This window comes from Lepisosteus oculatus, chromosome 9 (genome assembly GCF_040954835.1).
Source record: "Lepisosteus oculatus isolate fLepOcu1 chromosome 9, fLepOcu1.hap2, whole genome shotgun sequence".
NCBI lineage: Eukaryota > Metazoa > Chordata > Actinopteri > Semionotiformes > Lepisosteidae > Lepisosteus > Lepisosteus oculatus.
In genome coordinates this window covers 39,134,553-39,160,834 of record NC_090704.1, presented here as the reverse complement: position 1 = coordinate 39,160,834, position 26,282 = coordinate 39,134,553, and the positions used below count along the sequence as shown (strand labels likewise).

General features: G+C 36.0%; 1 protein-coding gene across 13 annotated transcripts in view; it reads right to left on the bottom strand.

Annotated features, from left to right (window-relative positions):
- rbfox3a (RNA binding fox-1 homolog 3a) overlaps window positions 1-26,282 on the bottom strand; it is a 513,805-nt gene that overhangs the window by 226,229 nt on the left and 261,294 nt on the right. For 2 of the 13 annotated variants that reach the window (XM_015356549.2, XM_015356551.2), the window contains exon 5: window positions 21,802-21,841. The exons of the other annotated variants lie outside the window; for them this stretch is intronic. The gene's annotated coding sequence lies outside the window, so the exon portion shown is untranslated. The remainder of the gene's footprint in view (window positions 1-21,801; window positions 21,842-26,282) is intronic. 13 annotated transcript variants of the gene reach the window in all.

The window sequence follows — 26,282 nt, the reverse complement described above, 5'->3', positions numbered from 1 at the left end:
TTGTTAGGGAGATATAGGAAATCTGCAAATGAATTCAAGAATGATAAATCCATACTTGGATAAAAATGGTTTGCAGCTGTTAGTATTTGTTTCCTATGTTGAGGAAAAAAATCAAAACAACTGATATGCATTTTTGTATTAAGTTGAACAATGTTTATCAAAGTACAGTAATTAGGATATATCTGAACATTTCAAGAGGCACTCAATTAAGGAGAAAAGTACATTAAATTACAAGCTAACATGATAAAACAGTACAATGCATTTCAAATAATAATAAAAAAATGTCTTATAGAAATGTGTCAAAGATTTAAGCCAAGACATCTTTACTATTTGGTATTTGGGGGTAATTCAGCAGTGAAACCAATTGTTTGAAATGAAAAAGTATGTGTTTTGTTAAATGTAATTTGTCATAAATTTGTCATAATAATCCAAAAATGAAAAGCTATAAACATCTGCCTTGAGCTGACATTTGTGCCCAAGTGCATATAGTGTGTAGTGGTCTACTGTCCTATTTTAATAGTCCCATGATGTTTCAGGGTGTTGCTAACAAAGTTGTCAAAGAAGATGTTAATGAGAGCAGGGGAATGTGGATAACAATGGTGATTGTACTTATTCCCTTTAATAACCTAATCAAATACATCATGATCAGTTTTCTGGATCATCGATTGTACCAGTGAAATAATTTCACAATTAATAACACTTTGGAAGGTAACTGTGACAGTTGATTGTCTATGTTAGGAGAAGTTAGTAATGAAGACTTTACAACCCCTACAGCTATGCAGTTGTTTATTTAAAATATTACACATTTTTTGTCAGAACCAAGGAAAGCCAGAAGAATCTGTCAGTGGAAGAATAAAACATTCTGAGCTCTATTCTGTACATCAAAGCCTGAGTTTTGGTTTTGTCCAATGACCCTTAAACCTCACACAAAAATATACTGTACATATATAACTATTGTAGTGAAAATTAAAAATACACTTGAAGTCAAATATCACAAGTGAGCAAGCTTTGTAAAAGAGGAGAATGAAAAGTAATAGACATGGAAGTCACAGCACCAAGGAACTGACATTGAAAGCAATAGATTTCACAGAATGTATAGGCTCTAATGTTTGGTGTTTGAATTGATTAAGAAGCTATTGTGTATATATACATAAATAGCCATTCAAAAAGCCATAATCATTGATGCAAGAACAATGAAAGACACAAGTATGCACTGCTTGAGTAATAAAAGATTTTCTGTTTACCATCTCCATTATAAAAGGCAGCCTGTCTGGGAGAGAATTTGCCCAGTGAATGATTCATTAATCAGAAGACTAGTCCAAATAAACTAGGAAATCAGCTTTCTGAGGTTAATCATATCCATCTTTACAATATTTGTAAAGTATTTAGACTATACTGGTCACAGCACAATAAATCCTAGTGTTGACCAGTGCACCATTAGAATGACAGCAGTTTACCGTTTATAATGAAAATGATCTACAGAGGCTGTTCAGGGGAAACGTTGGCAGCTGAGAGACAAAGTCTCTGCTTTCTGTGGGCCAGAACACATCTGAAGTTGCAGCAGAGAGAGTGGTGGAGTATTTTAATCACAGCTGAATGTTGTTTTTGCCCTTGGCAGACCTGATTGAAGACAATGTGTAAAGATGTCATGGGAAGTTCTACGCCAACTCTTGTACTTTCCAATCTAACTAGCAGGGTAGTGGAAGTGTACTGATCTTAAAGGATATTAAGGATACTAAAGGAATCTCCTTTAGTACAAGAAATACTTTTGGTGCAGGTTAATGGCAACCTTTCTGCACAGCAATACATTGACAGAGTCTTTAATCTAAAAGTTATTTTCTTACTGGGGTCCCATAGATCACCTGTGGGATCAACATGCCAATGCTATCAAAAGGAGACTACAAAAACTGTCCAACCTTTGCATGCTGGCTGCTCATTCTGCCAGAATTGTATTAATGGTCGGAGAGGTCATAACTGATGCTAACTATGGAATGTTTTCGTTTTGATAGTGTTGCATTGTAAATTAAAACATTTTGTGTTTTCTGTATTCTGGTTTCCATTTTCTGTGGTTTCATTTGATAACTGTGTTTATAACATGATTAAATCTATTGGATCTGAGCACTGCATTTCATTTGTGCTTCAGTATACAGTACAGTATATACTGTATATATTTTTTTTCTGATTTGCAGGCAGCTGAAGGCAGTAGAAGAAGAGCATTAGAAGTATCCATCTGTGTTCTGAAATAACGGCAGGAGCACAAATGGAATGCTCTAAAATATTTATCACAACCAGCCACTTCTCATGTGAATGTTTGAGTGTTTTTCTAAATGATGAACTGGTGATTCTCCTTATCCGTCTGGATATGTTCCACTTGAAAACGTGCAGACTCTGGGTAACACTGGAAAAGAGGCAGTCTCTTTTCTCTGTTTTTTCTCAGAATGTGCTCAGCCTTCAGCTCGTTAGCAGTAGATCAGCTGCAGTGCACTTGTCTCTCACTTCAGAATGGTTTTCTCATTGTTTAACCCTTTAATCTCCCACCCCCTGCTGTTCAAGCTCCAGAAGACCTTCTGTTCCAAACTGTAGTGCGCAAGAACACCAGGGCCTAGACAAATTCCAAGCCAAGATCAAACACTGTACACAGTCAGATCTGAAACTAGTGGCCATGCGTTATGACTCATATTACATGTGACTCAGATAGATAGGTGAATTACAGTACAAAGGTGAAAGCAGTACACTGCTTGAGGTCAGGTGGGATTTAAAAGTACCATCTTTTATTTTTGTTGTTTTAATTCTATTGATAAGATGGTAATATTGTGGTAATCCAAAAAAAGGTACTAAAGAGGTCTGGAAACAGGGGAGTGTAGTGTTAGCTCTATGAATTACCATTGTTTGCTGTTTATCGAAAACTACTTCTTTAGTAGTTCATTTCTTAAGTTAAAAACCTTCATGTATACAACTAACGGTATCTCCAGTCTATTCGTCTCCTTGGTGTTGTAACATTGTTTTGAGTTCACACAATTCAAACACTGTTACCAGTCTTTCAGTGTGCCATTGTTCAATAGGAGATATCAGTTCTGCAGTACATTATATTTTATTACAAGTTTGTATAAATAATATATTAAATAATGTATAGACAAATGTGATTATTAATTTTAAATGAAACTCATTTCAACCATTGGAGCAGACATGATAAACTACAGTATACTAACAAAGCTATATATTCAATAGAGCATCAGAGACACTGTTTGTACAGCCATTTCTGATTTTTTTTCTTTTTTCCACAACTATTTATGTAGCACTTCATGTTCTTCTTTAAGGAAATATCACACACATTTGCACACATAGCACAGTATTTTTGTTATTTATGTATTTTGAATAGGTCACCTGCGCACTGGACCTACAGTATAGTACCTGTTGCATTCAACTGAAATGATAGTGCTGTTTGTCACTCTGTAAATAAAGAGTTGTGAGGGGTTTTAGGTTATGTTTGAAGCCAAGGGACTTAAATGTAAGTATTGTAAGAATGATGGTGTTGTAATAAAAGAAGCTATTTTATTTATTTGTAACTTTTGGTCATTATCCCCTATAGGCAGAGAGAATTCCCATTAATTTTCTCTATCAGCAGGAAAGGGTGAAGTTATGTTTCGACAGGATCGATTACATGTAGCACACAGCTCGTCTCCGAGCATAACTATTTCATACTGTGTTGCACTTTTTCCCCTCCCTGCCAGCACTCTATCTTCCTGAGGGGAGGCAAAAAGCAGAACCCAGGTGTGCAAATCGACATTTGTGCAAATCAGTTGATTGCCACATTCATTAACTGATAAATCGATTAACGAGCATGCTTTTTCTTGAAGAGGCTGACACACAATGATGGGACGGTTTCAATGCTTTTGCAGAAAAAGAAAGTCCCGCAGCTGCATTTTTTAATTCTTGCTAGTGTGCTGGCATACTGAAAGTAGCAGCACAAGCTATGCTCAGGAAGCGTTACTTATGGTTACCTAAAGCCTAAAAGATTTTACAACAGAACAGCAGTTGCATTCAGACTAGACTTTACATTTGGCTATGCTAGAGTCTCCTCAAACCCAAAACCCCAAAGAATAAAATAATAATAATAATAATAATAATAAACTTTATTTTATATAGCGCCTTTAAAGGTAGCTTCTCAAAGCGCTTTACAGGAATGCACCTACAGTACATATTTTTTACAATCAGAAAAAAATAGATTTCACAGAATATATATGCTGTTCTCGTGATAGTGTATACTTTAGATAGTAATGGATTTGTGTTACTGAAATTAACATTTTTATTTCCATACATCCATTTTATACAGTATCTCCTTTATCCAATACAGGTCACAGGAAGCCTGTTCAGGCAAGCAATGGGTGCAAAATGGGATATACCCTGGACAGAATGGCAGTCCATCACAGGGCACATACAGACACAGACATGCAATCACTAATAGGCTAGTTTTCCCAGAAGCTTGGAAGTGAATCCAGGGCTCCATGACACCCGTATTTGTACTTTTTTGAAGAAAATACATCACATGCTGCACCCTTTTAAACATACTGTAAACAGCAACCCAGGGTCTCTTAACGTTGGAGTTGTTAAACCAGCTGCCACCAAGAACAAAATATGAACAAAATGCAAGTATTGCATATGAACCCCTCAAAGTTACACTTCCTGGGAATTTCACTTGATCTTTTGATAGGCTGTAAACACAGATATCAGGCTTTGGACATGAACTTCTACAGATTGATTAAATGGACAACCTACAAAAAAAAAGCTAATTTAAAATGAAAGGTGGGGGGGTGGGCTTGGCCTCTTAAAATAAATCAGGGGTCCATGGCAGATTTAATCAAAGAAGACTGTAGCTTTCAGGATTAAATGGGCAGTTAAGAGTGTGCATATGGGCGCAGTAGAATTACCCTAACAATTAAATGTAGCTAACTGCTTGCAGTTTTGGGATTTGCAAGAGATGCAAAAAGATGTTTAGGGTGGACAGTTTAATATGGTCTGAAACTGTTCCACTTTAATGCCCAATGGTTTGTGTTTCTTTAGTGAGAATTGGGGGGGGTTAGGTGATAAATAATGTTTGATCTCAGATGAGTTACCAGAAATAAATGTTGATGTAATGAAATGATCTCCCTTGTACACAGTACAACAAGACATTAGAATAAAAAATAAGGTAATAAAAATGTACTCAATCCAGTTGCAATTTATTAAATTTCATTAAAGTTACACTTTAATCACACTGTACAGCACTAAACAGCACATCCTATTACATTTTATTAAAAAAAAATATTTTGACACAGTGCAGTATGTGTATTGTACAGCACAATGGATTCAAACTTTACAAAGGTACTTAATAAAAATACAAGAGTTTCTGTGTCCTGGCTTATTTTACATTTTAATTATGGACTGTATTTTTCAAGGGGTGTACAATATAAAATGGAACATTGCTCACATGAATAATGCTCTGTGTACACCAAAACATTGGAATTTAAATGATTTAAATAACAGTTTTTTTGGGTATGCTTGGACACTTCTACGGTTTCCATACATCAGATTTGTTGATATGCCTGTTTCTGTTTTCCTTTTCCATCCCCTAAGATTCCATCAATGGGCTCTGTATTCAGACTATGTAGGTACTGCGGAAAGCTTCTCAATCCGAAGTAGAAACATCAGGAGGGAATACAGTGCACAACTGATTGCGACCAAAGGACGTTTCAGGTTTTACACACCAGATGCTAATAATCCTTCATTATAATCAGACGCTGACCTTTTTAAATCGATCATGACAAAGAGGTTGCCTGTGATAGCACCAGACATCATGATCACAGAGCCTCAGGACAGCAGGTCAAAGGTCATTCATCCACTATGCCTTTACAGCAACAATAACAAAATAAATATGATATAAGGATTGATAGAGAAAGAAGAAAAGCTTAGTGAGTCCATAAATGTTTTACTCATCTTGTACTCAAAAAAAATATATATACATACATTTTTAAAGTGTTTCACTTGTTTTGAAGAGTTTAGAAACACAAGGGAAGGGATGATGGGTTTTTTGGATACCAAACCTCACTCAGATCATAGAAGGCTGGGATGAAGAGAGAACAACTGGAATCTTAATACAAGATGCCTGTTCAGGCATTTAAAGCAATGATCTTTTGCATTCAGCCTGTGGAATTTATTGAAAAGATTCAATTAGCATAGGGGTGAGACAGGAGGTGTTTAAAATTAGACAGTGACTTTGGCAGCAACCTGTTTCTTCAAATGATAGGATAGATGTGCCTGACTGATGCTGGCCAGGGGGAACTGCAAGGGCAGAAAATTGGAAAGTGTAGAGTTGAAGCATTTGATTTACAAATGATGGGACCAAATGCTGAGTTACTTTTGGTTGATTTGGATTATTTTTTTAGTGGATGGTTGTGTTTTAAGAATATGTACAGAGCTTTAAGAGGACACTCTCCACAAAGGCTTTCTATAAAATAAAAATACAAATTATTGGACGTTTTTTTGCAGACTTTATGCAAACTGCACTAACATAAGGGTTTTACTGTAGGGGCTGTGCAGTTATAGGTTTTAATTGAAAAGCATTCATGATGTTTCATGATTCAGTCGAGTTTCAGTAGCTACAAGCAAACAGATGCAGAACAAGTCAACACAAATTCATAGCCATATGGAAAAGAAACACAAGCACCAGACCCCAGCTATATGCCCTGTAAAGACACACACACCTCCGCAACCACACAGAGAGCCCCCTCTCACAGCAAGACACAAAGTAACGACATCGACCAGCAGGCTACAGCACCAATGTCTTCAGCGGGTTGGAAATGAAAAATACCTCAAATACCAGAGGTGGAAGGGCTGACAGGGCTCTAGCTAACAGCCAATTTAATGGAAAAGAAATGAAAAGAAAAATTAAAAAAGAAAGACAAAAATCTCTATTACAGCCTGATTTAAACATATCAAATATTACAGTGAGTTCTGCGCCCTTTGTTACAGACAACAAAGGGAATCTGAAATTCATATAATTTTATCCCCTTTTTAATTCACGTGTAGCTGGTAACCAAATCCCCTATGACTTGATAGGAATCTAATTAACTCAGATCAATATTATATCGAAATCTCTTTCTCTCTCTCCTTTTTCTCTATTTCATTGCTGATTTAAACACTGTGAATTTAATTGCTACAGAATGCCACCCTGAGAACAGATTAAGATCAACCAGCTCCTTAAAGAAAAGAAGAGGGCTGTGGGTCCATCTTCTGTTTTAAGGACAAAGTATTGCATATTATACTGAAGGGCATTAAAATTCTAATGAATGAGTAATATAAGCAAAGGATTTTTTAATGTTTTTAATGTCTCTTTATATGATGGTATAAGAAAAAGTTAAGTGCTATTACAAAAGAGGTGTTTATTGCTGTTTCAGGCACTTAAAGTAGATGTTTGCTACACCTAGAACTTACAATTGCAAACTTTGAAAGTCCTTTTTATACATTTTATATTTGTTCTTTGCATTTGTTAAATACTGTACATCCTTTTAAACACTTCACACTGCTAAAAACCACTTACATTTTTTTTTCTGAAAAATGGCTGAAACGATTGTCTATGTATTTGTGGTCATAGCACAAACTATAGATGGCCGAGACACACAGTTGTCAGATCCCATCACTCTGTATGTAAAACAGATACGAACATGCTTGTTCGAATTGTGCGTGAATGTGTTGATGATGGCAGCTGTGGTTGGTGATTCTTTGCTGTATGGGTCACACGGTCATTTAAAAGATAGCTCTCAATGCTTCATTCTATAATTAACCACTCTTATGTACAATACTGTATGTACACTAACATTTACAAAATATATATTTTGAATAAAAGCAATTTGAAAATTAATTCCAACATGGGGAATTCAGTGACATCATTCATGGACAAAGTGCCACAGGGGTAGACAGTGAGAATTTAGAAATGGATAATGTGAGAGAACCTAATTGCCAAGATTATGCACTTTGTACAGTATGTGAATTAAACCACTCAACCTGACAAGCACTGTGCCATTGTATCATTTTCATATATTGGAGAGTGATTACCTACCAGTTATTATAATAATCTGCTTAACCTTTTATTTTGCATTTATTGAGGTGTGATGATGTACTGTACTATATTGCTACAGACCTTTTATACCATAAAAGTGATAACATTTCTCTTTTGAACAAATATTTGTTTTGTGCAATAGGTTACAATGTTAAATGTTAGGAATTACTGAATGAAAAAAGTATCCACTATTCCAAAATAGAAAAAAAAGCTGGAAGAAAAGAAACAAACCCTACTCCTTTGCACACTCGTTAGCTACACTGTGTGTGGAGGGTAGATCAAAGAGGTTCTGCTATGGGCTTGTTTGAATCTATCATACAAAGCAATGTTATCCGATTCTTGGAATCCAAGGCACAGATGGAGCAGTTAATCTAAAGTTTACGAGCAGAAAAGCATATATTCAAATTGAGTTTAGAAATATGCAATTTTCCTCTCCCACACTCTGAGTAATTTCTATTGTAAAAGGAGGATAAAGCAATGCAGAACAAAGCACTACATTGTAAATATAAGTAATAAAAATTCAAAGATGCTTTCCAGACATGAAAGAGTTAAAGGTGGCAAATTGCTGATTCAGTGAAAAGCAATCATATTTGGAGCAGTAAGACAATAGGGTGCAGCCATATGCTGTATATAGCGCAGTTGGCCTTTTCTAACGTGGCTGTGTAGATTAATTATGCCCATTGGAGGTAGAGGTCAATTACCATAAATCATACTGAAAATAATATCATCAAACCTGCATTCTATAATTGGCTTCACATGTCTTATCGCACAACCTGATCATTTTTTAGAAGCAAAATGTTCTCAGTCATGTTGTCTGACATGCCCCAGACTGACTAGCCAGGTCATAAAGAGGGGATGCACAGATAAAGAGCTATCAGAAAAGGGCACTTGATATAAACTCTTCTGGCCAGAGCCAGAGAGATGGCTGTGTCTGCTCCACTCTGATCATTTACACTGGAAGGACTGATGCTTTTCATTTACTCATTGAAACACAAGAAAGAAATGTTCTGTGACATAGGTCACTTTGAAATTAAACAGGAAACTTTTCCCACAAAACAACATTTTCAACCAACCTTGTTTAACAGATGACTTTTAATATTCTGTTTTTTAAGGGTTTCTTCTTACTGGCAAGAGCTGATTTTAACTTGATCTCACTCCCAGTGCACGCACACACAGGAATCTGCGACTGTCTTTATGCTGACCTTGCACTGGCTCTAATGAAGAGCAGATTTACTATTCTAAACTCCATGGGGGAAATGAATCACTACTATCAGGAAACTTTGGGGGAAATAAAGTGCTTTTGCATTGAGAGCTATCTTTTAAATGACTGTGTGACCCAGACAGCAAAGAATCACCAACCACAGCTGCCATCATCAACACATTCACGCACAATTCGAACAAGCATGTTCGCATCTGTTTTACATACAGAGTGATGTGATCTGACAACTGTGTGTGATTGAATAATTTTCCGCTTTGCATGTGATATCTGTCCCCCAAAGACCTTGCAATGAGAAAAATGTTACATCTCAATTGAGGGACAGAGTGAGGGGGAGTTTAAATAAATCATATTCTCATACATAAAGCAACAGTTTGCCTACACAGTTACTTCTCAGTTGCTAGATGGAATGACAAATGACACTGGTGACTTCTCAGACCAGGGTAAGTTTGTTTTAAATCAGCTATTTTTAAAATGTCATGACTATTTTTGTGCTATTATACTTTTGAAAGAGGATGGATTTTTTCAACGCATGCTTGTTTTTTTTAAATAATTCTCTACTACCACTTAATATAATGTCTACTATTGATAGCAGATTCCAAGTATAAAACCAGGTGTTTGCAAACTTAAGTGGTTTATAATTATCCTATATATTTCCTAAGTGAAATGGCATAAGGCAAAATTCAGACTTACCAGGAAAGCAGAGAAAATGGGTCTCCTACAGTTTTGTATTGAAACTATACATATACTTATATAAATTAACGATATTAAGGTTTACAAATGCAGATTTGCTATTGATTCTAAATATGAAGAGTATTTTACTCCTGCTAACAGAACAAAACCTTTTTTACGTGAACAGAGCAAAACCGTTTGCTCTGTTTTGTGAGTGTACATACTGTATAAATAGCAATACAGTGCACTGAAGCAGTGACAGTTGTATTACATGACGTTTTTGATTATGTTTTTTTGTTTTCAAGTTTTCATTAAAGTTTGGAAAGTACAGGTAAATGTTTATATCTGTAAAATGAATCATATGTACATACAGTAAATCAGAGCTCTGTTCTATAGTGAGAACACAGAATAGGAAAACCCTTCAATTCAGATAGTAATTTACAGTAAGAGTTTCACAAGAGTTTCACAAAGAAGTCCATCTAGTCATTACCAAAGCACAGAAGACCAATTAAAGTGAAAAGGTACCTGTCCAAACATTTTTAACCCCTGAATATTGCTCATTAAAATGATGATGAACCTCCATTTGTCTTCCATAATGTGATGGCTATAATGAAACTGATTTTTCCTCACTGTGGGGTTCCTTTATAATTACCCATGGTTTTAATATGTTCTAATAAGTTTGTATAAAAACCAGAGAAAACGTTAAAGCTTTTGCGTATGACTTGTCCTGGTGAATCAAGGTCACATGAACTTGGGTTTAATGGAAAAACTCAGACTGGTGGGCTACATAATAAAACAACACTAGGGTCCAGTAATACCAGAACTATAAATGTCTCTCTAGCCATATTCCCCCATGTTGAAAAGTTTATTATTTTTTCCAATGAAAAGAAAAATAATATATATCTAAGATACTGCAGTGTAATCTGAGCAAATCACTAAGAAATGCAAGAGTAATCAATTATATTTTTTCTTCTGTTCCCTTTTGGGTTGGTTTAAACATTCCCAATGGTTCCTAATTGAGGAGAATGTTACAGTATATTGCAGTTTAATCAAGAACAAAGTGGTTTTAAATAAACAGATATTAAATGAGTTGTTTAAACACAGTCTGCAACAACAATACCACTTAAGTTTATGCTGCAATAACCTACAGTAGGCTGTGTGACACCAGGTTTAAAATGTATTTTTCTAGATGTGAGTTCACAAGCAGAATTCAACCTATTCAGAAACACAAAGGTGTATCATTCATACACAGTTGTACACTGCAGTACAGGACTTTGTAAATGTATTGTAAACACATGTCCTAAATTATTAAGCAAGCTAAAGGATGCTCTATGCTTTTGCAGCATGATACACACGATGACAGTTTGGATACACTTTAACAAGTAGCTGCCTAAGCACCCATGGACAGGCATTAAAAATGCAAGCGCTGTTTGTTTTCATCTCTCTGGCACTGTCTCTCAAGACCCATATTTCACCTGCCAATCAACCTATCAGCTGTCACTGACTGCATCATTTCCAGATTCTTCAAAAGTACAAAACTAGGTGACACTGGAATAAATTTGTCCTGCTAGTGACCAAGGGCATAGTTGTCATGACTTCTAAGACAGTGCTGAACTTGCAATTACTTGATAAAATAATGACAAACAAAACAACAATGTTTAAACTTTAACTGGTACATACAGTATTTGTCCTCTCAAAATCATATACTGTATATTTAATGGACTTCACTTATTTAATTTTTGTAACAAGACTTAATAAACTCCCATGTTTGTAAACTAATAACATTACTTTAATATTATTTCCCTCATTTCCTTTTTTTATAAAGCATCGATTACCTGTAATACTGCGGGTGTATCTATGTAATTGCCTGCACCGATATTTTACAGTATGTAAGCACTACCAAAGGTGTTAAAATGAATGGTCAGGTAGAAACACAAAGTCTCAGAAGCACAAAGTCTCTATCATCCTTAATACTGTTATAGTCAGTCTAGTGTCAAAATACACAATACAATTTGCAAGAAACATTTTAAAACCAGGTATGGGATGAGTGCTTGTTATGTAAATATTCAATATGACCTTTTTAAAGGGTTTGCAATCCAATAAATACTAATTTCCTGATGATCTAATTAGTCTCAGAGGGCTTCTTTCATTTATTATTTAAAATAAAACCACAGACTATCTAATTTACTGGAATTATGACAGATGAAGAATACACTACATATTATTTATTAAAGGATTCCTTAATAGTAAGGTAATGTGTCTCTGCTGTGAGCTTGATCATTCATACAACTACACTGTTGAAAGTATTAGGCACACAGAGATTAAACTGCTGGAGAATGTGCAGATCTGCTCCAGGGCACGTATAGGAGATCCTTTAATTAATCTTATGCAAGGCTTTAGCAGCTAATTTTACTTTTTTCTTCATTCATCTTGTACAAAGGGTGAGGTGCTAACATTACTTAGGCATTAAAATTCTCTATGTAAGACTAAGCCCTGAGATTCAAGGCCTCTATGTCATGTAACAATCTTAAACCCTCATTCCTACAACGCATGTCAACAGCAGTAGCAGCATTCCACATAACGTAGTGTATTAATTGTGTTTACCTATTCTTTCATTGCAGTTCACCCTCACTAAGAGAGTGCACAAAGCAGAGCACAAAACACATACTGTACAGTAGTTTGTTAATTCATACACCCACCGTAGCATCTCAGCACATTTCTCAAAGAGAAAGTCCACAGGTGAACAATTGTCAGAGGTAACATTTATCTCTTTCAAAGCCTATTTTTAATTAATTTGCAATTAATTTATGGAACACACATTCTGTTCCTTTTTAAATGTTTGTTTCTCCTGTTGTATATTTTTATTACCCTCAATTACCATTTATGTTTGGGCAATGGCAATTATCAATAAGCACAATCTTTCATTTAAATATGCAGGACACAGCATTTCAGTTATTTATTCTGCAAAACAAAACAGTACGCTAATTGCAGGTACTGTAAATATAAGAAGACCAAACTTCAGTCCATAGCTGTTATACAGCCACTAGATAAATCTTTTTGTTTTCATAGTGCATTCTTACAGTGGTTTCCAATCCTAGTCATGGGGACACAAACAATTTGGAACTGAGCTCTTTTCTTTAAAAAAACTGCGTTTTTAACTCAAAATTTAATATAGATCTTAAGTTACATATGGGACACAGCTCCAGAGAGCTACACTGATTTATATTTATAGTGTAAAAAAGAAAAGTGAATAAATTAATTCCTTTGTCAGGGGCTTTAAAATTTAGACTGTTCTTAACAATAATTCCAATTATAAAGTCAGTAGACTACAAAACAGAAGTCACAGAACATTAAAATAGTAGCCCCATTTAAAAAAAAACAGCTTTATATTGATTTCTTATGGAGCCTTAAAAACATCATGGTGATATATATTTCAAATTAATCTTAAAATTACTACAAATACAACATATTTACAACATTAATCTTGTACTGTTATGTCTTATTCACTTATATTGATCTGTTGTAGAAATAGAGACAAGAAGGAGGAAATTTAAGAATGTTAAAGTGCCTGTCTGCAGCACAGTGAACTGACCAAATGTGTTGATTGTGTGTGAAATGTTCATGATGGCGTTGTGTAATGAACAATCACGTAAAAAACACCTTTTTTCATTTATGGTAAATGATCCCAGAAATTGAAAGAATTGCAATTTGACTGAGAAGATGAATTATTGGGGAGAAGTTATAAAGACATTTCATATGAAGTCAAAGGGAAACTGAAACTCAGGAATTCTGTGACAGTGACAAACTATCCCACAGATCGGAGATGGGCAGGTCTGGGTCTCGAGAGGTGCTTTTCAATTAGTAACTGATTAAGATCCAGAACAACAGGTGATGGGATGTCTTATCCAAACAATTAGTTCAATTAAGTAATTAAAATCAGAAAAGGAATTAAAGCCCTTTACACCTCAGGGAGTAGAGTTGTCTATTCCTGCCATAGATCAATTATGGAGAGATGAACCTTATTACAAACACTGAATATGCAAGGTTTTATCAACAGAGAACGAGTACATACTGAGTTGAAACTACACAGAGCTTGTATATATAAGATCAACACCTATTATAAGTGTACCTGTATGAGGATGTACTGAAATCCTGAACTGACAGTCAGAGGTAGCTGTACTGTACATTTCTCCCCCATCCTCCATTTCTGCTTTATTTCTTTCCTGTGTTCTTGGTTTGGGTGACCAAAGTGAAAAAGCCAAAGTAATTAAAGCCATTGCTCTTTTGTACCCAATAACTCATTAGGACTGCAAATGGGCAGTAGCTCCAGGGGCTCCCACAGAATGCAATTTACTGTTAAAATACCAGCCTGTTTAACAATTTATATCATTAGGGCAAGTAACCTGCACTAATGCAATTTGTTTTGTTAAAATAAAAATTACAGTACCCCTGTTTTAGACTTAATCTGAACCCATTTGTTCATTATATACAAAGTGCTATAAAGTGTAAAGGGTAGAATAATTGCTTTGAAGCCTTAAGTATTTCACCTTTTTTATTGGGTTTTGCATGCAAAACAAAACTTTTATGGATTTAAGGTGAGGATGTATATTTGTATAACATGTAAATACAAATCATTGCAAATCATCTTGTCACTTTTTTTTCAAAATAAGTCTTCATACAGCTCATCTTGGAGGGGCTTGGGTTTGGGGCGTCAGTCACAACAGCCTATGAAAAATGCAGGGTGACCTCTGTGTCTTTGATGATAATCTGTAGCAGAGAGGAGCAAGTACTGTACATCCTGCAGCAAAGGCTCTCGGCACCTACAGCCTTGTTTTTGCAAGGGGTCAATAATATCACCGTCCAACGGGACTGGTCAACACATTTACAGTCTCACTCTGCAACAATCGATGACCTCACAACTTAACTATGCAATTGTCAATCACCTTACAAACTCACTCTGCAATGGTAAATTATCATTTACAGCTCCACTCTGTGTCAGTCAATAACTATACGGTCACACAGTACATGTCAGTGTTCTTACTACCTTTTGTTACAGTAATTAATGCCTGATTTGTGCAACCAGAAGCGAGAAATGAAAAATATTATAGCTTTCATAATGGTCATTGCCTACGTACAGTGGCCTACAATGACAGTTCGAACTACGGTTTTACTTTGATGAGAAGTGGTCACTCTACAATCTCAGGGTCTTAGAGCCTTTATTGACATGAGTCATCGATCACAGAACTGTACTTTGTGGGCTTAGTACAGTACATACGTAAATTGTATTCAGAAAAATTGCAAAATTATCTGTAGTCTATAGAAATAGTGTATCTATACATCTAAGCAACATCACAAGTTGATTATCATTATTTTTAGAAGAGGGAATTTTTCTGTAACAGAATATTTGGGTATTCTTGAGAAGGTTGCATCTAATGTTACAAAATGTTACAATTTTGCAATGTTTCTCTCAACAAAGAGATCAAACAAACAACTTTGTGTAAATAAGAAACATTAAATTGAAAAATAGTAATTCACAATTAAATTAAAGTGTAACTAAGTCGGTCCCTATCTGTGCATACTTGAGATGAGCGCAGGTGTGGTAAAATCTTCTGGCAGTTGCTCAGACCTTCCCACTTCTGAGAGTACGGAGAGTCCACCCAGTGTCCTGATTCCTTCTGTTCAAATCTGTTTCGTTGCACCTTCTTCTCCTCAGCAAGTTTCCTGGTTCAATTCCACATGTATTTGGTGAGAATCTATAATCAATGCTTTTAGACCATGTATTATTCTTTAGAACTCAGAGCTTTTTTTCATTGAGCACCACTCATACAGTATGTTGAGTTTACAGAAAATGAACAGACAGTCCCCTCTATATTTTGGAGTCAATTCCTCTATTAAAGAAGATCATTCACACAACTATTTCTCCATCTATCCATCCATCTATATTTGTTCTGGTAAAAAATGAGTTCTGTATTATGGATTACATATTTTAGGCTGTCAGGAAAACTAGCTTAATGAGGTTTATCAATCCAGACAAACGGAAGGTATCTACCTTGACGAGCTGATAAGTATGTTCTCATTCACTGGTTCTTATGCAAGCAGGATTGCAGCATTGCCCAATCGAATAAAAAAAGGAATTGATGAAAGCTTGGCACTGGAGCAAGAAAAATAATTTATTCCATAAAAACTACAGTAATCTTTCTTCAAAAATGACTATAATCTTTCTTCAAAAACTGCTGTAATCTTTCTTCGGTGTTTCCAATGTGCCACGACATGATTGCCAAATGCATTTTACTATATCTTCCTGTAAGGTTTCTGAAATGACCTTAGATCACAAAAGATGTTTTACAAATCTTAGCCCTTGGAAAAGGTGCAAATGGCAGATAGGAACTGCATCATTAAATATTTAATTTTTGAATTTCTCAAGTGTTTCCCACCCTAAATCTTTAATGAAGATTAAACTGTTCTCACAAAGACTAATCAACATCCTTAAAGATAAGAATCTGAGTGTAAGAGATGTGTAATGGAGTCCACAGCTCCCACCTTTGACACATACAGATGCTTCACTAACAAACAGACTTCTCGCACACAGATTACTCTTGCATACAACCTGATTCTGTGAAAGGAGTGACTAGGCTGCATTTCACATCTCAAAAATAACTGTTAACAAGCCTGCAATGTGTCAATGAATGGATCTGTGGGTGAGTGTGTCACAGGAGCGTGTCCATATGTCTCATTGTCTCCTGCATAGTACAGGAGTTGCTGCTGATTCAAAAACAACTGGTGATTTTAAATTGGATGAGTATATCATAAAATATAATGGATGATACTGAATGTCTAAAAAACAGGTTAATTTACACAACCCATGTAGGTAGAGCTAGGCCAGTCATTGGGCATGTTGTTATGGTGGTAAAATTTCAAAGCTCATTCACTTATAAATATACACATTTTCTTATGTGTAAATATACACAATTGATTAATATTTACAGTATGATTGATAACACTGTGTATCAAGGAATTGTCATACGTACAATATATATTAAGAAAAATAAACAATGCTGAATATTTCTGTATGCCAACATACAGTACAGTAATTTCTTCCTGAAGTCTAGTCTTCTGGGTTCATTGTAAGCAAAAGGACTTCTGAATGCTACAAGAATAAAACCTAAATCATGTGTCCACCTATTATTAAGAATAAAAACTTGGTTAACCAAACTAACCAAAATTAGCCAGTGACCTACAGCTCATACAGTATCACACATGTTGTTTCACTGCCCCTTTCTAAATACAAGGTAATATTCTTATTGTTTTTCTTCTATGTTCAGAATATTTTGCCACTGTAACAATCAAGATGACTTTTAAAATCTTAGATATGCTGTCTGAGGATTTGTGAAATTACCAGATGACTAAAAGACACAATAAATAAGTGCATAAATTATATTTATTTTTGAGCAAATCTTAACAAGGAGTGTGCCCATCCCTTGATTTAATAAATTAATTACAAGCTAATTAATAAAAAAAACGGAATAAATATTTGAATGTTTTCATCAAACCCTACTCAGTTATACTGGTTAATTATGAATAATTTTGTAACTTACTGTAGCTATTACAAAGGTTGGTGAAGACGCTGGTAGTTCATACTCGCTGAAATGGAGTGCAATGACTGGGACATTCTCTCACCTTCCAAATGGAAATGGAAAACTTCAGGTGTGTCAAAAGGTGAATAGCTCCCAAAGATAGAGATGTGTCAGTGAAGCATATTTGAACATTCTCATTCTGGCCATAAACTATCTAGCAATTCTAAACTGTACAGGTATACAAAATGTTGACAAATCCTTTCTTTTTTTTCAGTGGAGTGGTACAACACAGTAATTCCAATTCTAATCATTTAAGTCAAATATCTGTTTCTTTCATTGTAATTGGTTTGACTTGAGTAAAGGGGACTGGCGAAGGTTGTGGTTGGGGTTAACATGGTAAACTCTATAGGGAGCCCAGGCTCATGTGTGATTTATAGGGCACGCTGTTTATTGACATATGAAGTGCTTTACCAATAGGTCACCTGTTCGATTTTAGAGCAGGTCTGTTGAGAAACCAAATGGACACAAAACAAAACATGTCTATTGGTCTGTTACAGTAAGGATACGTTTTCTTTCCAAAACCTATATTCTTAAAACTCATACTGTACACCTAGGTCTATAACTCTGCCAAGCACAAATAATTGCTGTGAGGCAGATTAGCCCATGTGAAGCCTTTTAGATTATACAAACCTAAAAATTCAAGGAAAGGTTAACTTCAAGGGCAGTTGTACTGGCATAATTCATTATGAGATACTACACACATGCATGTACAGTAGATGTTCTCAACTGATTAATCATCATCATTGTTGGAACCTATCATGCACATTATATTAGAAACCCTAGGCTGAAATTATACAGTTCAGAACATTGGGCTCCAACTTTCAGCAGTACAGAATGTGTGCCCCCAATCAATCAGGGAAGGAACACAAATCAAACATGTGCAACGACTATGAGTCTACTCGAAGATTTTTCATTCCACACTTCCATGTAACATGAGGCAGCTGTATTAATAAAGTGCCTTCATCTGTTAATCTCCTCCACATAATTTGTTCATGACATTCAGAGGAATAAAACCCACATACACACAAAATAAATATAGAATGGTGCACACAAGCAGAAATATATAAATTGATTCTCGTCATAGCATAAAAAAGCCCTCCTTGACTCTTGAATTCAGAAAATCGATGCATTGCAAACGTAAACAACAACAGGAATGTGAACTCCGACTGAAGCAGAAACAGCTGACACTGCCACAGAGATTGGAAACTCATCGATATCATGTCATATTCCTTTCAGCTGACCCTCCTGGACTGTCAGAGAAGCACTTCAGATAAATAAGAATGTTATCCGTCCCCCTAAGAGACTTCAGAAAGCTTTCCTTTGTGAGCGAGTGAGAGAACCATCTGACAAGACCAGTCAAACCCCCCTCCTGGCAGGGAGAGGAATGAAGCAGGCAGCCACAAGCGGCTTTTATCATAAATACAAATCTAACAGCAAAACCGATCAGCAAAAAAAATGGTAACAAATCCATCGGGAGTTAGGAACAATTTTTTTCCCTCTTTTTATAAAGTTTTATAAAAGAAGAAAGATAAACAGAAAACATGGCCTGGTAGGACAGTGGGAAAATGGATGTAATATGCTGGTTAGACATATTTTTTTACTTGTTCTTGCTAAAGTCCGTAGGCCTAATTTACAGAGAAAAACCAAAAGATGTACTGCATTTCCCTCTTGTTGACTACAAAAACAATAAATTACTTGAAGGAATTTTGATGCTCAAGTTTGGTTTGTTTGCACATTATTATTTCAAAGTACAGTGGGTTCTGAAAACTTGTGCAGTCTTTGGTATATCAGCCTCAAAAATGTTGACAAGACATCAACGGAGTTAAGTTTACTATGTGATTTGTTTCACTTAATTTTAAATATGTTCTTTTATTCTAAGAGACAAACTTCTGTCAAACAGACACACTTAATGAATATTGTGCTCCTCACAGATCCAGATATTTGTTATGATCCAATGGACCCTTTAAGGCCTGGCTCAGAAATGGCAATCCAGAAAAGATCAAGGCTTCACCATCAAAGCTAAGTAATATACAACTGTGTAGGTGTCCCACCTTGTGTAATGGTGATTCTTGATTAAATTGCATTAAAACAACTAGCCTATATTTGAAACAGGGCCAAGAGAAGACATTTGTATCCTGTTTCTACTGCTGTAAAAAATAATGTAAGACTTCAGTACTGAACATGATACCAACTCTATGCAGTTTGCAAAACCACTGGAAACGAGACCTTCATGTACTGTGACAGAGACAGCAGTAAGACTACATCAATGCAATTTGCAAACAGCACCTTCACTGTCCCTTCAGCCCATGCAACACACACACTCCCATATACACACACATCAGCATGGCACGAAGAAGAGCTGACTTCAACATTTTTCTCCACTTCACAAAAGTAGCTGCTCATGTCAACATGATAAATGAATGAGAATGGAGAACTGTGCACACTTATAGCAGAGTGCTAGAGAAACAGATCCAGCATGGCTTTATTTTATGCATTGTGTAAATAACAAAAATGAAATAATAAGCATCACTTATGCTTCTTACTTCAGAGAGATGAAAAAATAGTCACTCAAATAACTATTGAATTATTTACATTATGATGAGTGTAGCATTAAAGTAAGCTAGAGCAGGGTATTGTTAAATTGTTTGTGACTGTCTTCCTGCAAAGCTGATGTTTTAAAGAATCACCAACATGTTACCACACACATCAACGTTTTTATTTCAGGCTTCATTTATTTTATGTTAATCAAAGCTATATGATGTGTGATAGTTGTATGTCTGTGTTCTGATTGGTATCACCCAAACTGGGCAGGAATCTATTAATAACTTTTATTATAAGAGTTTATTATAAGAGTTTCTGTCTTTTCCTTAAAATTTAATCTGTGCCTTTTTTACTCATTCCCTGATAATGACATAATGTTCTGGCAATCAGAATGGTAATGGCTATTTGGAAAATATCCAGATTTTATTATTTAAAGGAAAATATATAGTCGGTGCTTGTCAGACACTGCCTGGCAGTTTGGCTATATTCAGCAGACAAGACATATAGGTGTATCGGCCATCTCACTCATTAGAGGTCATTGGTATTTCAGTCAGAATTGCATTGTGCATGAATTTTGTTCCGGCAAAGGGAAGTGATTAAATTCTTCACAAACCAGGGTTTGTGGATATATGGAAAAATATTTATAGAAATGAATGACTGGGCTGGTCCAGTGTGAATAAAGACATCTATCTGACTTATACTGTTTATAATAGAAATTTGAAAAAATCAACTGCCTGTCCTTTTCACTTTCTACACAAAATATTTTTGTAACACTTTAGTAATTGAGAATATATGAGAACAATTGGACCTTTGTTCAAAACATGCATCACCAGGTTACTGGCAATGGATTTAGGCTCCATTAATACATTACAGGTTATGAATAGGTTATAAATAACTCATTCCCAATATACTGTACAAACTAAAGCAATACCAATGTTTATTTGATCATCAAAGCTATGAAGTATTATCCATCCATTTTTTATTGCTTCTTCCTATTAAGGGTTGTCAGCCTTTCCTGACGGGCAATGGGCGCAAGACAGGATAAACCCTAGATAGGACACCAGTCCATCACAGGGCGGATACACAGACACTCACGCTTAAGGCCACTTTTTCCCAAAAGCCAATTAACCTACCAGTACATTTTTGAATTGAAGGAGGAAAACCGGAGAACCCAGAGGACGTATTAGTTCAACAAATTGTATGGGCACCTTTGGAGGTATAGATCAGCAGAGGAATAGATCTGGATATTTATAGGCAAGATCTATTTGATCTCAGGATAAAAAGATGAAGCCACAAGTACAAAGGAAAAGGTCCTGAGAATTGCTTAGAAAGGATTTCTAGTGATTTGCTTTCATCATATGCTGTGGTATTATCATTGTTTGGTACAATATATAGAAAATGAACAAGGAAGGAATCCTGTCTTAAACTGCACATGTGCTGAATAGTATTCTTTTCTGGTTTATGGGACATGTGTCAGTTTAAGATTTGTGAATAGGGGATTATTCAGAAACAACAGTACAGTAGTGAAAGGGGAAAAGTATTATCTTTATCACCTCTCCCTTGATGTCACAACAGCCTATCTTATTCTCCCTGATATGGAGATAGCTGTCCTCTATGAGTGAGAGCATGATGTTATACATTACCTAAAAAGAAGGCCTCAACCACAGTACACTCAGTACTCCTCTAGAGAAGGAACAGAAAATAACTCAATTAGCAACAGAATCAACTAAATACAGTATCACTAGGTTATGTTCTTGTAAGTCGTTAGGAGAGCCAAAAAACTCATCATGTATTTATAATATCTACATTGCTCATTAAAATGGGAAAGAAAGATTAATGGGCAGTGGGATCTTTTTATTACATTTGATTGAAAAGAAACAAAATTGCTGTGGATTTCTGCCAAGAAAATCAATAAAATCTACACCATGATTAGAATGTCCACCACATGCACACAACACTCAGCACCTATTAGCATAATAGACCAGACCCTGCAATAGATTACAGAATTCTAAAACATGAACACACAAGATTAAATGTATCTAATCAGTGCAACCCTGCGTATTGACACACCCAGCTGACTTCAGTCAAGGAAGTACAGTAGGCTTGGTTTCAGTGGTGTGATTTAGGATTCAAAACTTTTAGTTCCCATTTCATATTAAGATATCATATTAGCAGCAGTGGCATGACTCAAGACGTGCAACATCTCCTCTACTTTAAAAGTTTTTGATCCAAAAAGTAATGTTTCCTGTATTTTATGTCAGAGTTAAAGATAAATGTTTGGTACCACCTGGTGGACAGCGGCTGTCGTATTTTAAGGTGAATTTATCATTTTATCAAGACCAACATTTTTTTTTATTTTCACATTTTTTTCCCAGGGACTGTTAATAGTAGCTACTGCACAAGATCATATGACTGAAAAACTCTAATGCAATAGCTGTTGGACAAAACTTTTTCTATACGTACAAACAGCATATGAAGCATGTTTACAGGTCATTTAAAAGCAGCTTAGTTACGGTGGAATAAGGAAGGGCTACCTCAAAAATCATTCCGTGCTCAACACCTGGCTGAGCATCACAGACTCTGATAGTCAAGGGGGAAAAAAAGGAAGCAGAAATCCTGACTCATTTCTGTTCAAGCATAAAGAAAAGAACATGAAGAGTACAACACAATGTAATAAATTAAATCAGAAAGTTAATCATATTCTACTGAAATGTCTCTAATGGATTGAAATGAACCTAATTTTTAGCGCTTATAGAATGAATGATTAGCTGTCAATAAGTGTCTTATTAAGTCGACAGGGTTTAGTTAATATTAATTGTTAATATTAATATTAATATTTAGTTCATAATTAATATTTGGTTCATATTCATTGCAATAAAAAACTATTATAGCGCTCATACAGAGGCCAGAGACCACTGACCTCTCCAGATACCTCCGTAGACGAAGCAAGGTCAGGGACCTCTTACACAAAGAGTGGTGAATGTATGACAGAATCTTAAAAGATGAAAGGTAGATATGGTACTTCACTGGACCATTAGAAGGCATTTGGATCAACAGGGTCTTAAGAATAAGATGAAGCAGCACATGACTTCCTTTTCATCATTGCCATTCTCACGAGAGAATAAAGAAGCCATTCAGCCTTTCTAGCTCATTTGTGTCATAGTAGCTAATTGATTCACGGACCTCATCCAGCCAGTTCTGGAAAGAAGTTGCATTATTGGCTTTGACAACAGAGCTGTTTGCTCCAGCTATTCATAAAAGATGGTTTACAAATATAAACTCAATGTTAGGTCTTCATTTTGTCCACCTTTTAATGTGTGCTAGGCTGTCTTACTAAAGCCAAGTTTTGAAATTTCACTTCTTTTTTCTTTTTTGAAGGTTACAAATGGCACAGTTGCCATTCTCTAAGAAATTGTGGAGTGAATAAGGCACTGGAGTAAAAAAAAAAAGAAAGAAAAATTCTCTGGAAATCACCCAGCCTTCCCATCCATTCCTCTCCATGTGAACAGCAGTTCTGGCACACTTCACACTCGCTGGCCCCCTCCCCTCCCTGACAGCCCCACAGGTCTTGTTGGAGACCCATGTGTCGACAGGAGCCTTTCAGTACTGGGTCCTTTCTGGTGCTAATCAAATACCTCCCTGTCCTTCAGTTGCTGCTTTACTCTGAATTTCAAAACCCATTAGTAACAGCACTCGGTTGTTGCCTCCAAGTTCTCAGATCAGGCCTCCTGGCACAACGCGTTTCTGTGCTGCAGACCCAGAGATTAATTGTTTTGAGTTTTGTTTTTAATTGAACACAATTCTTCTTCCATGGAAAATAAAACCTTTGGAAGACCGATTTTGAGCTTTTTTATTTTAGTAGATTTTGTATGCTGTATTATTGTTGTTTTAATTGTAATTGGGGATTTCAAGACTCATTACCTTTTAAGAAAACATTTTTATATTCAGGATTCTAGAGAGAAAACAGACATGATATCAGAAGATTTTGTAAACTGAACTTTTTTTTTTACTTTTTTTCAGTACATTTGTGGAACTGCTGGTGAATAGCTTAAGGCATGCTGGAAGATATTCTGGTTTTCCAAATTTAAAAAAGAAATCTCATTAAAAAGATGAAAATGATTAGCTTTAGTTCAGTATGATCAGTGAATTCCAGAATCTGTTTTCAAGTGAACAAATCAAGACAATTATACTTTTTAAAATTAATATTATTTTATCACCAAAATGACAGTCACGTTTGAACCTGTTCATTTACAGCTGTAGCTCAGAATCCATATCGTTACATGCGATGCCTCTTGCTTCATTTCCGAGTTTTGCTGTGTCTGCCAAAGAACGGTTTTCATCCCATCTTTCAAATAAATAGACGTGTCCAGAGAAGCCCGGCTGAGATGCCACATCTCATTTCCAGCCGGACAGCAGGGCAGGAGGGCAGCATTGGCTATTCATGAGCTGGCAATCTGCTTAGGAATTGCAGTGAAGAGGAGAGCTGGACACTGCATGATCATACACTCTCCCTGTGAACTGGCACATACAGAGCTAAGCACAACACATTTAGCTAGAGATCAGCTGGTCAGTTTTGATTATTGCGCAGCCCTGTGATATAAAATAGGCAGCATAGCACCTATGAAGCAGACACTAGCACATTATTTATCAAACAAGTCTGAAATCCAGAAGATTACACCACTACTTTGGTGGAAAGGGGTAACTTATTTTATATGATGGGGGCTCTGTGTTACTTTCCGTTTCCATATAAACAGAACAAGCAGGCAAGGGGTGTGCTCCTTTTAGTGGCCCTTCTGCAACTCAGGCTTAACCAGTTATTTACAGAAAAGTGTGCATTTCATTAGCAGGCTACAGACAGGGCAGGATACTCAATGGCAAGCATCTGTGCGGCTCTTCACTCCAACTCTTTCCAGCAATCCTGTGAAATCATCCAACTTTCTAATTAAAGTCTTGTCATACCAATTTTGAGTTAAATCCGATAAACGCCCCAAGGGGGTCTTAACAAATGCTGATATAGGAATACCAGGCTGTGTCTGTTCAGTTTGCCTGTGCCCTTATTAAGCGGGAGGAATTTTAAGCAGATGCAGATCTTTGATAGTTAGTAAACCCACTTGTCATGAGTAAAAAAAAAATAATTGTAGGCAATCCAGCTACATAGCTAACTGGTCGTACTTATCCATTTTTAGCACAGGGTTCTGTACAAGTCAGAAACGACATAAGGACACTGTGCAGTCCACAAAAGAGCAATTTTCTGACCATTCACATGTGCAGTGTGCAATCCAGTACATAACAAACTGAAATATCAGTGTGTTCTGAAGAGAAGTGTACAGGTAATACAGAGTAATAGAGAGATGGCTCTAAATAAACTGCATAGAAAATTAACTTCTTGACAGATACAGCAATTAAATGGCAAGAAGTGATAGACAGGAACAGAGTAAAAGAGAAACGCAAGTAAACTGACAGATTCACAGAATACAAGTGCAAGCCAATAGCTGCAAATATGCTGTCAGCAATGGGGGCATTAAACAGAGTACTAGATTAAAACTGGATTATTTATATGAGGTCCCCAGGGGTTACCAAAGGTTATGGTTATTTAAAAAAAATTCAGAGAGCTTGAGAAGATTGTACAGATGAATACACTTTGATATGGGGTTTATGAGTCTGCAAAGCAATCTAACTCCAGGTCTCCATCATGACCCCGTCCAAATTGAGAGTTCCCCTTCACCTGCCTGGGGCACACCGGGGTTCTTTCTGAAATGCATATGGTCGAGTGTCTAACAGCGGCGATTTAAATGCAAAACAAACACACCAAAACAGTGAAAGTGGAATATTGTGTGTGCACTTCCACAGGAGTAATTGGGTTAAGATTGATCGTTTTCCTGGCAATGAGATTTCCATTGACGGAAAAGTAAAAGCTGCTTGCGTGAAATGGAGAGGGTCAGTAACTGGGTGCAATGATTTGCACATTTATTCAACTCAACGTAATTTGGCTCCCCCACCCCACACACCACTTCATACACACACCCTTACCCTCCTCTTATCCATGTAATAAATCGTCAAAGATGAAGAATCCTTAGTGTCAGATCTTACATCCATTTTTATTTCCAATATCTCTTTTCTATTT